This window comes from Lissotriton vulgaris, chromosome 3_1 (assembly GCF_964263255.1).
Source record: "Lissotriton vulgaris chromosome 3_1, aLisVul1.2, whole genome shotgun sequence".
NCBI classification, from domain to species: domain Eukaryota; kingdom Metazoa; phylum Chordata; class Amphibia; order Caudata; family Salamandridae; genus Lissotriton; species Lissotriton vulgaris.
The window spans coordinates 1347695456-1347711384 of NC_141689.1; the positions used below are offsets into that span (position 1 = coordinate 1347695456).

Sequence of the window (15929 nt, forward strand, 5' to 3'; positions counted from 1 at the left end):
AAAGTGATAAACTGAATGCAAGTGAATGGTCAAGAGGCAGATTATTGAAGAGTCCAGGAACTGTAAGTAGCTATGAGTGCCTGCGTGACATTTAGACATTGTAAACTGAATTTACTAGCATTTTTAAACATGGTAGGTCACTTTATTTACCTATTTATTAATGTACGTACTTGTTGAGGGTGAATCTGCCTCTACGCAACTATACATCTAATTGCTGTACGTTCAACAAAACAGAAATAAGAATATTTCATCAAAGGTAGAAATTACGGACATACACATTTTCAAGACCGGTTTTCCAAAAGCAATTAGGTAAGAAGTCGGCTTGGAGTACCAGAGTACTAAATTAATTTCATTAAAAAAAATTCCTTCAGGAACGCTTTTTCTGGTCTGCCTACCTGCAGATTCCTCACCTTTTGAATATACCCAATATCAATCTGGATCGTAAACTTTTTGATAGCTCTCCAATGCCTTTAAGGGGTGTCAACTCCACCATGGCTCTGTGCATGTCACTGTGTGGCATCACTGGAATCATTAAGAGTGGGCATGATGACGTCAGTTTCAGTCAATTTTTTAAAGCACCTTTAAGGTGAATGAATGAAACTGACATCAATAATAGAGGTTCCATTTTCTTTTTAAAAGAAGATGTCATTAAGAATAGAACCCCAGGATCGTTGGTACTAACAGTCGGATAATTGGGAGGCGGTGGGTAGGTGAGGAAACTGCAGGTAGATCTCATCCACCAGAGAAAGTGTCACCGAAGATAAGAAACTTGTATATTTAACTGCTGATTCCTTACCTTTTGATAGATTCCCCAAGCAGTCCCACACCTGGCGGTAGGTGCACATCTGTCTAAACCCAAAAATCCTGAAGAACTAAACGAGCGAAGTGACAATACCTCTTCATTTTGGGATCCCAACACTAGTTTTTCTTAAAAGTGTGGAAGGATGACCAAGCTGTCGCCTTGCAAATATCTGCTATAGGTACTCATCTTGGTAGTGCTGATGTACAAGATATGGCTCTGGTAGAATGAGCCCAAATTCCTTCAGGATGTTCCTTGTGCGAGTGCTGATCTAGAAGATATGGCTCTGGTAGAATGAGCCCAAATTCCTTCTGGATGTTCCTTGTGCTGCCATGGCGTAGCAGGTCTTGATACACAGCATAATCTATTTTTAAGAGTGTATGCTTGTAGACTGCCTTGCCTTACATTTTTCCAATGTATCCCACAAAAAGAGGAGCTGATCAACTAGTCTGAACTCACAGGTTCTGTCCACATAGAAGCTCACAGCTCTTTGGTATCAAGACGATACTGATGTGATTGGATGTGGAGGAAAGTGTGAAAGACTGACCTAAATGGAACAGAGTAACCAGTTCCGGCAGGAAGACAGACCTGGTTCTAAATATCAGTTTGTCAGTATGATCATTAATTTTGGTTTGGTTATTATTCCTGTACATGATTAGAGAATTTTGCTCCCCTTAAGTCATTATGCTCCATCGGCTCGCACATTCTTCGTTCTCCCAGGTGTATAAATGATATGTTAGATGTTCAACATTTGATTCAATGCCTTTTAGACTCCCCATTTGACTAGTTTTGACTATTGTTTTGGGTACTAGTTATTATTCCTGTATATAATTATTTTATGTACTCCCCTTATCTCTCTATGCTCCATCGCATAGCCCATTCCTACTCGTGCACTCAGGTTATATTGAGCTGTTATGTTTGTACTAGTTGATTCAATGCCCATTACATTCCCCATGTTAGACTAATGTTCTGATTTGTTACTTTTGCCTCAAATTGTAAAGCGCTCTGATATCCTTCGGGATCACGTTTGCTCCATATAAAACTGTATAAATAAGTAAATAAATAAAGTACAAGGTAAAGGGTGGCTTTACACTCAACACCTGAAGTTCGCTTACCCATCTAGCCAACTTGTTTGAAAGTAAGAAGATCGTTTTAAACTTTAAAAATCATAAAGGACAAGTATTTAAAGGTTCGAATAGAGAACACAATAGCTAGGGTAAGACCCAAGTTGAAATTCCACTGTGACATTATGAAGGGGTATGAGAGTACCTAAGGAGTCTTAGAACAATAGGACATTTAAAGAGTGATGGTTGATCAGGTAGGAATACAAAAGCCAATAAGGCTGACAAATAGCCTTTAGAAGTAGCAACCACACAGCCTGCTGGGCTTGGGAGAGGGCACAGCGAAGAATGTTAGACCAATGAGCCTGAAGAGGATCTACAGATAGGTCTGAACACCATTTATTAATCCTGGCCCATCTGGCAGAATAAACAGTTTTGTCAGAGTGCTTTCTTGCACATGAAATGACATCCACATCAGTAGGTAAAGTAAAGGCATTCAGGTTGCCCCACGCAATCTCCAGGCATGTAGGTGAGGCTCTGGCGGTTGGGGTGTAGAACCTGCTGTTGTGACTGCGAGAGGCGTTCTACTATCTGAAGGAGATGTAGCTGAAGGCACAAGGAGAAGTGAATAATGGCTGTATACCACACCCCAAATAGCCAGTCAGAGGCTAGTAAGATTACTTGGGCCCAGTCAAGGCAAACCTTCAATACTTGAGGAATCAAAGGTATGGGAGGAAACGTGTAATGAAGTGGAAAGTTGGGGGCAGAGCTTGCCGGACTCCAAGATGGGTGCGAGTTAGGGTGACTTTCCTGATCCCCACTATCAATCCAACAAAATTCTGGCAGAAATCCTGTTAGTAACTTTTGTGAAGAGTCGTCGTTTTGCTGCCGTTAAATGCTGCCTAGTGAACCCAGCAGTTTCCAGATCGGAGCAGTCTAGCGGGCGTTTTCGTCAGCGACGCCCGCAAGCCGTAAAGAAATGTGAGGCCCTCAGACTATGCAGACCGAAACCACGCCCGACTCCGAGAGAGGGGTCTGGGAGAGTACGCCTTCGTGAAGCAACACAAATCCAGAGGAGACACGCGGGAAGCGAAACAGACGAAGCGATCAAAGCCAGTGGGCGGTGGAGGCGGCCGCAAGTAAAAGCTGGGAGCCCTCCCGGAGGCATCCGCATGTACAGTGAGTGGGAGCACCTTGTTGATCTGAGGGGGCCCACCGCTCAGCAACACTTTGCTCCCGTGGGCGACAGAACTCCAACTCCTGTGCGTCTGGGAGCTGGAGAGGTGTGCACGTTTTATCCTGGGGGGCCCAGAAAGTAAGGCCTATTGGAAAAGTTGTGCGCATGCTGGACAATGGCGAGGCCCTGTGAAGTATCAAACCCCAGCTTAGGCCTGCATGCAAGGTCTCTTTTGCCGCCGCCATGGATCAGTACAGGGAAGATTGGCGCTCTAATTGAAATACGCGGGAGGTGAGCAGCGTGCATTCAAGGGCTAGTGGGGGGAGCAACCCTGGGGTCCGTTACGATCCTGGAAAGTTGACAATATTAGGCCCTCTAAAAGCACTGCTTTGTGTCAGCGTATCCGCCCACAGAGGGCATCCCTGTTGCATAGTTCCTCGCTGCATCATGGGCAAAACCGACAAGCTCCAGTCCAAACTATAATTCGATCTTCGCAAAACCCCTTGATCGAGGATCCCACACCCATGAGCAAGATGCCGCATCGGATGATCAGGAACCAGCAACAGATATGGATGTGAAGCAAGCATTGCGCACTATACAGCAAAGTCTTTCAAAAATAGACTGCAAAATCGACACATTGTCGTTCCAAATGGACAGGATGTCAGAACGACTTGACAAGCATTGGGACAGACTCGACACGGTGGAAAACAACACATATCTGATATGGAAGATGTGTACGGGCGGACTCCGAGAAAGAAAGAAAGGGAGAAGATTTTACGTGTACTGCGGGCAAAGGCAGAGGAGCTCAAAGCAAGATCTAGGCAGAATAATATTCGCATTTTGGGGGTGGCCGAGGCGTCTAATATTGGCAACATGGATCAGCATGTAGAGAAGTTGCTCATCACACTACTGGGTCGGAATACTTTTTCTGAGATTTTCTTTGTAGAACGAGCCTATTGTTCTTTGGCACCTCGACTGATCCCGGGAGCAGCCACTAGGCCTATAATAGCAAGGTTGTTGAACTATAGGGACCGGGATGCGGCCTTGCGAAAACCGTGTGAACTGGGAATTCTTCACTATGAGGGTGAAGAAATATCTCTATTTCTAGACTTCACATTGCAAGTGCAGGAAGCAAGACGGCGCTTCACCCCAGGTAAAAAGCTAAAAAGAGACTCCGTGACCTGAACTTGGAATACAGTATGTTTTATCCCGCCAAACTAAGGGTCAGAGCCGAAGTTGAAGTTTATTTCTTCACAGACCCTAAAGCTGCCCTGCACTTTCTTCAAGATAAAGAGCAGGGCTTGAAACAATAGGGATCGCCTAGTACCTCTCAGCTCCACACAGAGGACCCCCTCGGGTGCTCACGAGGAGCAAGAAGAGTGAACGAGTAGACTGTGCTGGAACAGGCAGTCATGGGGGAGTGCAGGGATAATGATGGGGCAATAAAGGCAACTTGCACGCCATGTGGCCCTGGTGTGGTAGGAATTAATAATTGATGTTGCAACTTGAATGTACTATTCATTGTTAGACTCCTGTCCTTCAGGCGAACTGTATTGCTGTGACCTGCTTAGAACTGATATTCAGGGGACGGAGAGGCTATGAACAGCTTTCTCAGGCAAGACAGTTGAATGATTAACACAGGGTGCAGCACCAATTTGTAAGTAGACCATATCATGGTGTCCCTCACATCAGTATTTGCTTTGGTTGAAGGTGAATGGGAGAGTGGCACAGGGAGACATTAAGAGATGGCAACATCTGCCCCCAAGTGTATTACACCATTTTAAGTGTCTTGTTTGGGGTTTCTGTTTGTTTCCAGGCAACAGGGCTGGGGAGAGGGATTCAAGATAGCCGCAACTGTTGTGGGATTTAGTGATGGGGAGGTTAGTTTTGTGTGTATGGTTGAGTGCAGTGAAGGAGACATGACAACATTTCGACACTGGGCATGCTTCAGGTACAGGGGGCCGTTCATTACAGTGGTTATATTCACCTAATGGCTTTTGAGGGCGGGAGGGTACAGTGTTTCCATCTTATGACCTGGAACGATTCTCGTCTAAACGACAGTAGGAAGAGTCAGAGATTAAGTGCCTACTTAAAGAGAAACTCTGTGGCTATTGAGATCCTACAGGTGACTCATCTCACTACGGAGCGTACTGGGGATGTACACCGTAAAATACAAGGGTAATGTTACTCTGCGGACTATACCTCACACGCCAGGGGGTCCTGATATGGGTGGATAAAAAGGCATTGTGGAAATGATGGGACTACTCAGGGACCCACAGGGAAAGTTTGTGGTGACCCTTTATAAAAAGGGAGATTTGAAATTCCTCTTGGTAGGAGTGTATGGTCAGAATCATGATGATCCCCAATTTTACAATTACTTGGCAGCAAAATTGGTGCAGTGGAAGGGTATCCCGCGGGTATGGGGCGGTGATTTAAATTGAATACTTGATCCAGATATGGATAGATCCTCAGCGCCCACCGAGTCACCTAGCGGTTGCTGCTGTAGCAATAAAGGACATGATGCACACAGGAGGCCTCACTGACATTTGGAGACATTGATCTCCCACAGGGAGGGGCTACACATAATATTCCTCAGCCTACAATACTCACACCTGTACAGATTTTTGGTTAATATCGGGGGGGGGGGGGGGGGGGGGGTTAGAAACCAGAGTCCCAACCTGTACACATATTCCCCAGGCTTTTTCTGACCACTCGCCAGTACAGCTCACATTACTATTGAGAGCGCCAAGTGTTCTGGCATTCACATGGCGTTTCTCACCCCACTCATTACTGGACACTGTGTTTAAAGCAGGGTTGACAACGGCGATAGAAGATTTCTTTACAAACAACATAGGCTCAGTCCAAACATTTGCTACAGTTTGGGAAATGTTCAAGGTATATATTAGGGGAGTAATGATTTCCACACATGCGGGAGTGTCACGATCTATTTGCGGCAGGTTAGCGACTTTAGAACGGGGAAATGGGCGCATGGAAAGGGACCGGTCTTCTGGGACAGGTGCTACCCAAACCGCCGCAAATCTCAAACAGAAATTGGTAGTGTTCCTAAACACAGCTAATGAGGATATCAAGCAGATGGGGAAATATGCCAAAGCAGGCAGTTATGGGGAGCGGGAACAACCAGGAGCCACGTTGACCGGAAATTCGTAGAATCTCTTCCAAGGTTGCCTTCAAACGGGAAGCAAAAAGATTCCTCATGAATAAGTTCTTACCTTAACATGAGGGACGACTGTCAGCTCTAATTGCATCGGACATACTACAGTATTGGTTATTAATCCTGTTTATTATTATTGCATTTGTTCCCCTTATGTCATTATGTTTCTTCCACTAGCCCATTCTTCGTTACCCCAGGTTTATAAAGGACTGTTATGTGTGCACTATATGACTCAATGCCTATTAGATTCCCCATTTGACTCTTGCTGTGATCTGTTACCTCTTTTCCCTCAATGTGTAAAGCGCTGATATCCTTCGGGATCAAATTTGCGCTATATAAAACTTTATAAATAAAAAAAAAAAATACTGATTCCCAAGAGGGAATTTGATAAAATGGTAGGCATGTTGGACAATGTTGGACGTCCGCTGCGCACTACTGAGGAAGTTGCAGCCTATTTTTGCTCTTATTATCAGTTGCTGTACTCTTCCCAAATCCCAACGGACAACGTTGCCCTCTAAGAGTACCGGTCTTATATTAAAATGGCGTGGCTAGTGACAGAGCATAGAGACCACCTGATGGCACCCCAGAAGTATGATGAGATGAGAGACGCACTGCGTGGGATGGCTGCTTGGAAGGCTACGGGGGTGGATGGGCTCTTGGTGGCCTTTTATAAAGAATTCCAAGACTTATTGATCCCCTATCTTAAAATGCTTTATGAAGAGATGGCGGAGTCTGGAATTATGCTCCACTCCTTGCATGAAGCTGTAATTGTCACACTGTTAAAGCCAGGCAAGCCACCTAGCAATTGCTCCTCATAGAGACCCTTGTCTTTCCTTAGTGTTGAGGCTAAGATGTACGCTAAAATCCTGGCTAACAGGCTGGTCCATTGTTGCCTGGTACCATCCACCCGAACAGGCTGGGTTTTTCCCTAGTCGCAACTTGTCACAGAATTTGAGAACCTTGTTTGGAGTTGTGCAGAGGCAGAAACCAGAAGTTAAAGCCGCAGCAGTATTTCTTGATGCCGAGCAAGCTTTTGACTCCGTTGAGTGGGGGTTCTTGTTTGCAGTGCTGCACAAGATAGGGGTTGGGGGCATTTTTCTTCGCTTAGTGTCAGTGTTATACGCATCGCCTACTGTCAGAGTGAAGACTGGAGGTGATGTCTCCCAGTCATTCAATATTACGAGGGGTACAAGGCAAAGGTGTCCGCTGTCCCCGCTGTTGTATGCGATAGTTGCTGAACCATTGGCCCGTGCCATCCGCAAATATCACACACATAGAGGGCTAAGGTTCCTCGAGTATACACTGAATATTTCTACTTTTGCGGATGACACTTGTCTTTATATTCACAACCCGGAAGTAAATCTGTCTCCCATACTACAAGAGGTTGTCCAATTTGGTGGCCATTAGGGATTGCAAATAAATTGGAACAAGTCCATCATATTTCCCCTCACCCCTGCCACTGCAAAGCAGACCATGGAGTTCCTGTTGCGCTGGCCCACTGAGGCAGTGCGGTACTTAGGCATATGATTTCACACTGACCCAGCGTTAGTGATTCGGAAAAATTACGGAAGGGCTACATAAAAACTAATGGAAGATGTGGATGAATGGATTAGGCTCCTGCTATCGTTAATAGGGAGAATTGGTATAATGAAAATCGTGATTCTTCTGCGCTTTCTGTTTTTGTTCCAAAATATACCTATTCTCCTACCACAAACCCTATTTAATACTGGTGTGCACAGTTGATACGGTTAGCTCGGGCGGAGAAACAATCTCGAATATGGTGGGATTCCCTCACTTTGCCCTATGAGTTGGGTGGCCTAGGGGCCCCAGATTTAGAGAAATACTACAGAGCGGCAAACAGTACTTTCGCCCATTTTTATACTTGGAAAGGAAGGCGGCGGAACCGCTCATGCTACCCCAGTCACTTAGCAATCTAGCCTCCAGGTGACTGCAAATCTTTAACCACTCTTTTATCAGTCTAAATTGTAGGTCACTACCTAAACATAAAAGGGACATTTTTGACCTACTCACAACATCGCAACCCACTGCACTTTTCCTTACTGAGACCTGGCTGACTAATAGCTCTGGTCCAGACATAGCAACTGCACTACCAGCTAACTATAGTTATATTAGCAAAAACAGAGCACATAAAGAGGGAGGCGGTATCGCCATTATTTTCCAAAACTCCTATACATGTCAATGGACAGATCTTGACATCCCTAATTGTGAATCTGGACTCTTTAAGCTCAGGCTATCTCCAAAATTCACGCTTTCTGGTGCTTTAATATACTGTGCCCCTGGCACTGCCAGCGCCTGGGCCACCACTTTTCCTGAACTTATTGCATATTTATATTAGAGGCAACACATTTTTTGATAGTCGGTGACCTAAACATTCATTTAAATGACACCTCTAATCACACCAGCACCAATTTCATATCAGATCTATCTGCCCTAAGTCTCACCCTTCATAATGAAGGCCCAACCCACAAGGCAGGCAATCTCCTTGATCCAATCTTTTTCAATCAAGACAATATCGTCTGTAAACCATTGAAACCTATTCCCTGGTCTGACCACTATCTAGTGGAATTTATAATAGCAATACCACAATAAACCCTTTCTTGTAAAGCTCCATCTGGTCCCAGGGTAACAAGGAACTGGAAAAAGTTGGATACTACTAAACTAAATACTCATTTAAATGATACCAGACCATTCAACACTATAACAAACATAGGAGACGCTACAGCTATCCAAAACTGGCTTAGTTCGGCCATCAACATATGCCTTCCACAGAAAAATAAAAAACAAATTCCATTTCATTCCCCAGCTCCCTGGTTTACAGATGCACTTAGACTGGAAAAAACGGCCTGTAAAAATCTAGAGCGCAGATGGCGCGCCGACTATGATCCTGCACAAAAATCATTATACAAAGCAGCCCTTTTGAAATATCATGCCAACTGTGCATCAGCTAGAGCTGAATTTACTAAAACAAAAATTGAAAACGCTCAAAATAGGCCTAAAGCACTTTTTAAAATAGTTCAGGAACTTTCTGGGTCATCCTGCCAACCCAAAGCTCCATCCCTGAACACTGCACAGTGTAACGCTCTGGCGGAATTCTTTAGGAATAAAATTGATAAAATCTATGAGGAATTCAAAATTCCAACCAATTCTCCATCAGTTTTAAACCCCACGGTAAGCCTGTCCAAATCTGAAGAACCACACTCTTCTCTAGATGCTCACCCCCAGCACCTAGTAAATTGGGTCCCCCTTACCCAACTATCACTACTAGAAATTATAACAACTATTAAATCAGGTTCACCCCTCGACCCTTTCCCCCCCTCAAATCCTCCGTTCACTCGACACTCATTCCCTTACGCTCATCTTAGAACTTCTTAACACTTCCTTGAGAGAGGCTGAAGTCCCTAAAGCATGGAAACATGCTATGGTCTCACCTCTTCTTAAAAAAGCCAATGCTGATCCAAACGACCCTTCCAACTTCCGCCCAATCTCGCTGTTACCTTTATTTTCCAAAATCCTTGAGAAACATATTGTTTCCCAACTCACCCATTTCACAGAATCCAATCACCTCCTTCACACATCCCAATCCGGTTTTAGGGCAGGTTTTTCAACTGAATCTACCCTACTCGGGGTCTCTGAAACCATACGCCGGCAAGTTGATGATGGGGAGACCGTGGCACTTATATTACTCGACCTTAGTGCCGCGTTTGACACGGTCTCCCACACCATCCTTCTCAACACCTTGCGGACCTATGGCATCACGGGACCGGCCCTGGCATGGCTTAAAAGTTTTCTCTCGGAGAGAACTTTTCAAGTCTTCTCTGCTACATCCTCCTCCAAACCCCACCACCAACCTTATGGAGTTCCCCAGGGCTCAATACTCAGCCCCTTACTATTCAATCTATATGTCAGTCCCCTTGCCAGCTTAGCCGAACAATCTGGGTTGTCGATCTACTCTTATGCTGACGACACCCAGATTGTTTATTCACTCTCGGCAAATGCAAATTCCAACCCGTCCTCCCTCCACTCTGGCCTAAACAACATTGCCAACTGGATGTTTGAGAATAAGTTAAAACTCAACGGAGGAAAAACGGAACTACTGCTGTTTGGAAAACCTCCTTGTGGGGCCCACAACATTGGCCATCCGAGATGGGACCCACACCCACCCCTTCTAAATCCGCTCGCAATCTGGGCATAATTATTGATGAAAACCTGTCCATGAAACAACAAGCTGTTAGAGTGGCCGCCACGTGTTTTACCATACTCAAGTGGCTTAAGAAAATCAGGTGGATGCTCCCACAAAACACACTAAAAACCGTAGTCCAAGCCCTAATTACATCTAGGCTGGACTACGGCAACATATTATACCTGGGAGCATGCAAGGATGTTACAAAGAAACTCCCAACAGTACAAAATGAAGCTGCAAGACTGATATGTATGTTACCAAAAAGATCCCCTACGTCATCTTGTCTCCGGAGTCTCCATTGGCTCCGTATTGAACAACGAGCAAAATTTAAAGCTCTATGCTTTATGCATAGAATCAAGGCTGGTAAGGCTCCTGCCTATTTGAGCTCTCTGGTCCAGCAATACACCCCCCCTAGAACCCTACGTTCCTCGACCCAACATAAGTTCCAGGTACCTAGGATAAATCGAGTCAGACGGAGGTCGCTCCTTCTCCTATCTGGCCCCCACATTGTGGAACTCCCTTCCAATTCATCTTCGCACAAATGAATGCTATTTGCAATTCCGTAAGAATCTGAAAACATGGTTGTTCAACCAATAACTCGATTTTCATTAACTCACTATCCCTCCTTATTACTTGTTTCAGTTTCACTTTAGCGCCGGGAAACCTTAGGGTAGCTGTTGCGCTCTACAAAAATAAATATAATAATAATAATAATAATAATAATAATAATAATAATAGTTGTCACAGCACAGGCCTGGCAGACATTACTGCATATGCAAGCTGGGGTTTTTCTGTACTCTTGAGATGCCACTTCAATGATGTTTGTGGTTCCCGCTGGGTAAGGATGTGGGAGCAAGGCGGGCACTGCAGACCGAGTATTAACACAATGGGTGATTTTTTTTTAAAGACAGTACACTAGTTACTTGGGAGGCTTTAAACAGCCGGGTATGCAATCGGCAGGCACAGCATTGTTTCAATTCTTCAGGACTAAACTTCTTGGCACGCTCTCCTGGGTGAGGATCTGTTGGAACCACATGCCATGGGGGCATTCACCACCCTCCTGAAAGTCAAGGAACCCCTTAAATTGATCACTAAATTTTATACTAACCTGCAGGAAACCCGTTGGTGCGAAGTTCTAAAAGTCAGACTGGAATGGAAACGTGAATTGGGAGCTCCACTGAGTGATAAAAAGTGACATTACTGCTGTTCCCGCACCCAGTCGGTCTCCCTTAATGGGAGAACAGGCTTATTCATCTTACATTTTTGCATAGAGCTGACTGCACCCCTGAGCGACAGTTTCGTTGTGGGCTAGCAGAGAACTCCAGCTGTCGATGCAGGTTGGAGGGGGGATTCTGGCATCTAGCTTGGTATTGTCCCACGATTCAGCTATTCCACGGCAGGATGTTTCCGGAGCTGGGGACCATCATCAGTGCAGAACTAGGGTCGGACCCCAAGATGGCATTACTGGGGTGGGATCTATCCGTGGACAAGACAGTGCGTCCTTTGCTAGCCATCAGACTTCTCCCAGCCAAGCGCTATGTGGCAATTTGTTGGGCCCGCTACCACTGATAAAAGAATGGCATGCTGATATGCTATATTGTAATACGCAGGCTGATGTATATAATGAACTGCGCCCACCCCGAAGCAGTCCTAAGAGCTGCTGGGGACCATACCAAACATCTCTTAAGTAAAACTGCTAGTGCAAACTTAGACTCACAGACTGCCACTAACGAGGCTATGTCGCAGGAACCATGAGTATAGGAGAGTACGGAGTCCAGAGTCTATGGAAGGATTCCATTAGCTGGTCTACTGAGCAAGAGACACTGACCTCCATTAAGGCTAGGGCCAGCAAAACTGAATGGGAAATACTGTGTGGGTACACGATTTGTTATAAGAGATGTAATTGTTTAGGCGGTGTCCCTCAGATGCCTGATTCATATCTTTGATTGTTAAAAACAATGTGTACTGTTATGCCTAGCTCTGATGTAACTGTGTGATGTATATCGCAATTCAATAAAACCAATTAAAAAAATTTCTTTTTAAATGAAGTGGAAATTTCAATTTCAGGCAAAACACATCCCTCAAAGCTTTCTGCATAGGATACTGGCGGGCACAGAATTTAGGCCAGATGAAAGAGGCAAACAGATTTATTAGAGGAGTCCCTCACATTCAGAAGATGTGCTTGGCCTCTCTGGGTGAAGGCGCCACTCGTGGTTGGAAAGATGATGCAAACTGAGGATTTTCACTTGTACGTTAAGCACTCAAGCCAGGTGACGTGCTACCACACACATCTGCGGGTTTTGAGCTCCATGTAGGAAGGTGGATATCTGACTATATGGTTACCCCCACTTTTTGCCTGGTGCTTTGCTGGTTTTCGACGTAGTTGGACTGGGACCCTGCTAATCAGGGCCCTAGTCTATCTGCTTTCTCTATAAAATGTACTCCATGTACTTTAGGTACATACCAGATTGGGTATTGGGTCATCCTTGTGAATCCCTGTATATGGTACCGTAGGTACCCAGGGCATAGGTGCACCCAAGGCCTACCAGGGGCTGCAGCATGTATTGTGCCACCCCAGGTTGGGCCTCCAGACTGACACGACAGGTCTGCAATTGCAGCGTGGGTAAGGTGGTGTAATCACCCCTTACTTAGATATAATATATATATATATATATATATATATATATATATATATATATATATATATATATATGTATCCGTCGAAACGCGTCAATCTAAGCACCTAGGAAAATAAACTTGTTTCTGAGCAAGACCCCACGGAGTCAGCGCCTGTTTACTTAAGTAAACCGACAGGATTGGAGAAAAAAAAAATATATATATATACATATATATATATATACACATATGCACCTATAAGCCACTCCTATGGCAGGCCTGAACAATGCTGGAGGCAGAGTGCTTGGTTTTATGTGAGAGGGTGCCCTACCCTAGCATGAGCTGAGCCTGTCTGCAGCTTTCGGAACCATGTCCTCATAGCGGTTCTATGATATAGCCATACTGTATACTCTTAAGTGCATTATAATCCTTGCAGTTAATGCTAACTTTGGTTTGGCTTTATCAAAACATGTCTTTGGAATACTACACCCCCCCCCCGCCAGTCCTGGTGGCGGGGGTAGCATTCCACCCTTCTAGAGGGAGAAGACATGTAGTTACTGGTTTACCCGGTTAAAGTTAAACAGAGCCTCAGCATCACCAAATGGATGCTGCTGCCACAGACACGAGTCTGCCCTCCTGCTGCTGGACGAAACTCCGGCAGGGGAGGCTTGGACAATAGGTTTCCTGTCCAGGGAGGTGCCAGCACCTCCCCAAACAGGCTTTAGTGTATTGGGGGCAGGGTAGGTTGCATTCAGTAAAAGCTTTTGAGACACTGCCTGGGGCACACGAGGTGCTCCATGCATTTCCCAGTTTAAACTGGTTGCTGGGGCCCCGCTCTGGCGCGAAACTGGACAAAGAGGAAGGGGTGTAACTTTCTCCTGGCCCTCCCATAGGTGGGGCCATAGAGTTCGTCCATCCCCTACTTTTACTATAAGAATAGAACCCCAGTCCCTAGGACTTTAGATTAGCCTGTACGAAACTCTGCAACCTATATCTTGGACCTTCGACATTCCATATCGACTGGAAGATGGAAGAAATCTCCCTTGTGGTTAAGGAGTGACCACCCTGTTCAAACACTTATACACAATTATGCCAGAGAGAGAGAATTAGAATAAACACACTTATCTTATTTAATCACGCTGTGTTTCATTACATACATATTACTTTTCAAATCCGTGAAAGTGGTGCCCCAAGGGAGTGAAAGGGATAAAGTGCATATAAGGCGAAATATGTTCAGTATTATCACAAGTATAAATGAGGTTACATGAATTGGACCTTTTTGATCCAGATCTTATATTATTCTTTCGTTTTCCGCCAAGCTTGGAGCCGGACGGCCCAACAAATTACCACGGTTTCCCATGCCCCTTTTCATCTTCCCTACACCATTCTAAGTAGCGAACATTGATTGTAGCGCATGTCGCATGGTTTAGATCTGAATATGTTTAGAACATTGTTGGTTCACATAGCATTTGGCTCTATTGATGCCAAGCAGGCATCATCGTTGTGATGTTAATGAACATTCTCCTCATTTATACTTGTGATAATACTGTACATATTTCGCGTTATATGCACTTTATCCCTTTCACTCCCTTGGGGCACCACTTTCACTGGATATGAAAAGTAATGTGTATGTAATGAAACACAGTGTTTCATAGTACACAATACAGGAGCTCACAAGAGTGACCCAGTAACCAATCTGGTATGTACCTAAAGTACATGGTATCCATTTAGAGAGAGAACAGCTGGGCTGTGGGTCTGATTAGCTGGCCAACAGCCACACTAAAGTCGAAAAACCAGAGAATCACAGCAAAAAGTGGGGCTGACCATAGGAAACAGACACTACTCTCCTACACAGCACCATTTCAGGACAACTGACTTTTAATGAGGCAGTTGTGTGGCTACGGAAATACTGGAATTCATGACCTTCTGAGATGGGTTGCAACCACTGCTGTCAACTTCGTGAATACTGAAAAGTGAGACCGAACGGAAGGATGGCGAAATGGAAGCGCTCAAATTCAACCATGAACCATAGATACTTCATGTGAGACTTTAGGATCGGAATGTGAAAGTAGACATCCTGTAAGTTAAAATGACACAATCCATTATGTTAAATGTATGAAGCAATCTTTCAACCAGAGATGCTGGGTTAGGGAAAAAAAGACTGGAATATGATAGGTTAATTGAGATGAAATTTAAAGGAACGTCAGGAATTAATTTTGGATTTGTTCTGAGAAGTACCAATTCTTCAGTGAATGGTAGAAAAAGCTCTTGAGTTGTAAACACCTGTATTTCGCGGACTCTTCTTGTGGAGGAGAGAGCGAGTAATAGTGCAATCTTCCACATGAGGAATTTTAATTCAGCCTTGTGAATGGGTTTGAAACATTGTTTCAAGAGCTGCGAGAATACCACACTGAGTTGCCATGCTGGGGAGGAGCTCGCACTGGTGGGAAAGTCCTGAACAGACCTTTGATAAACAGTTTTATTACTCTAGTAGCGCAGAGAGAGAGAGACTGTGCTGATCGTCTGCATCATTAAATAGTCACAAAGTGAACCTTAACCGATGCATGCATGAGACCTGATTTAGCCAGAAACAGGAGATAAGGCAGGATCTCCTCAGGAGATGCTTTTATTGGGTGTAAACCATTCTGGTGACACCATAAACAATCTTTTCCATTTCAGCTTGTATATTTTATTGGCGTTTTCTACTCGTGCTTTGGATAATATGTCTGTACATTCCTGAGAAATGTTTAGGTGTTGAAACTCATAGCACTCAGGAGCCATGCGTGTAAGTGGAGAGAGGCTGGCTCTGGGTGTAAGATCTGTCCCTGGTTCATCATCAACAGCATTAGTGTTGTTGGTAGGTGAATGGGACTGGTCTCTGACATGAGGAGAAGTTCTGTAAA

General features: G+C 44.7%; 1 protein-coding gene across 4 annotated transcripts in view; it reads right to left on the reverse strand.

The window, feature by feature from the left end:
* The window catches only part of GAK (cyclin G associated kinase), a 1908861-nt gene that overhangs the window by 1382398 nt on the left and 510534 nt on the right, over window positions 1-15929 (reverse strand). The window lies entirely within an intron of this gene.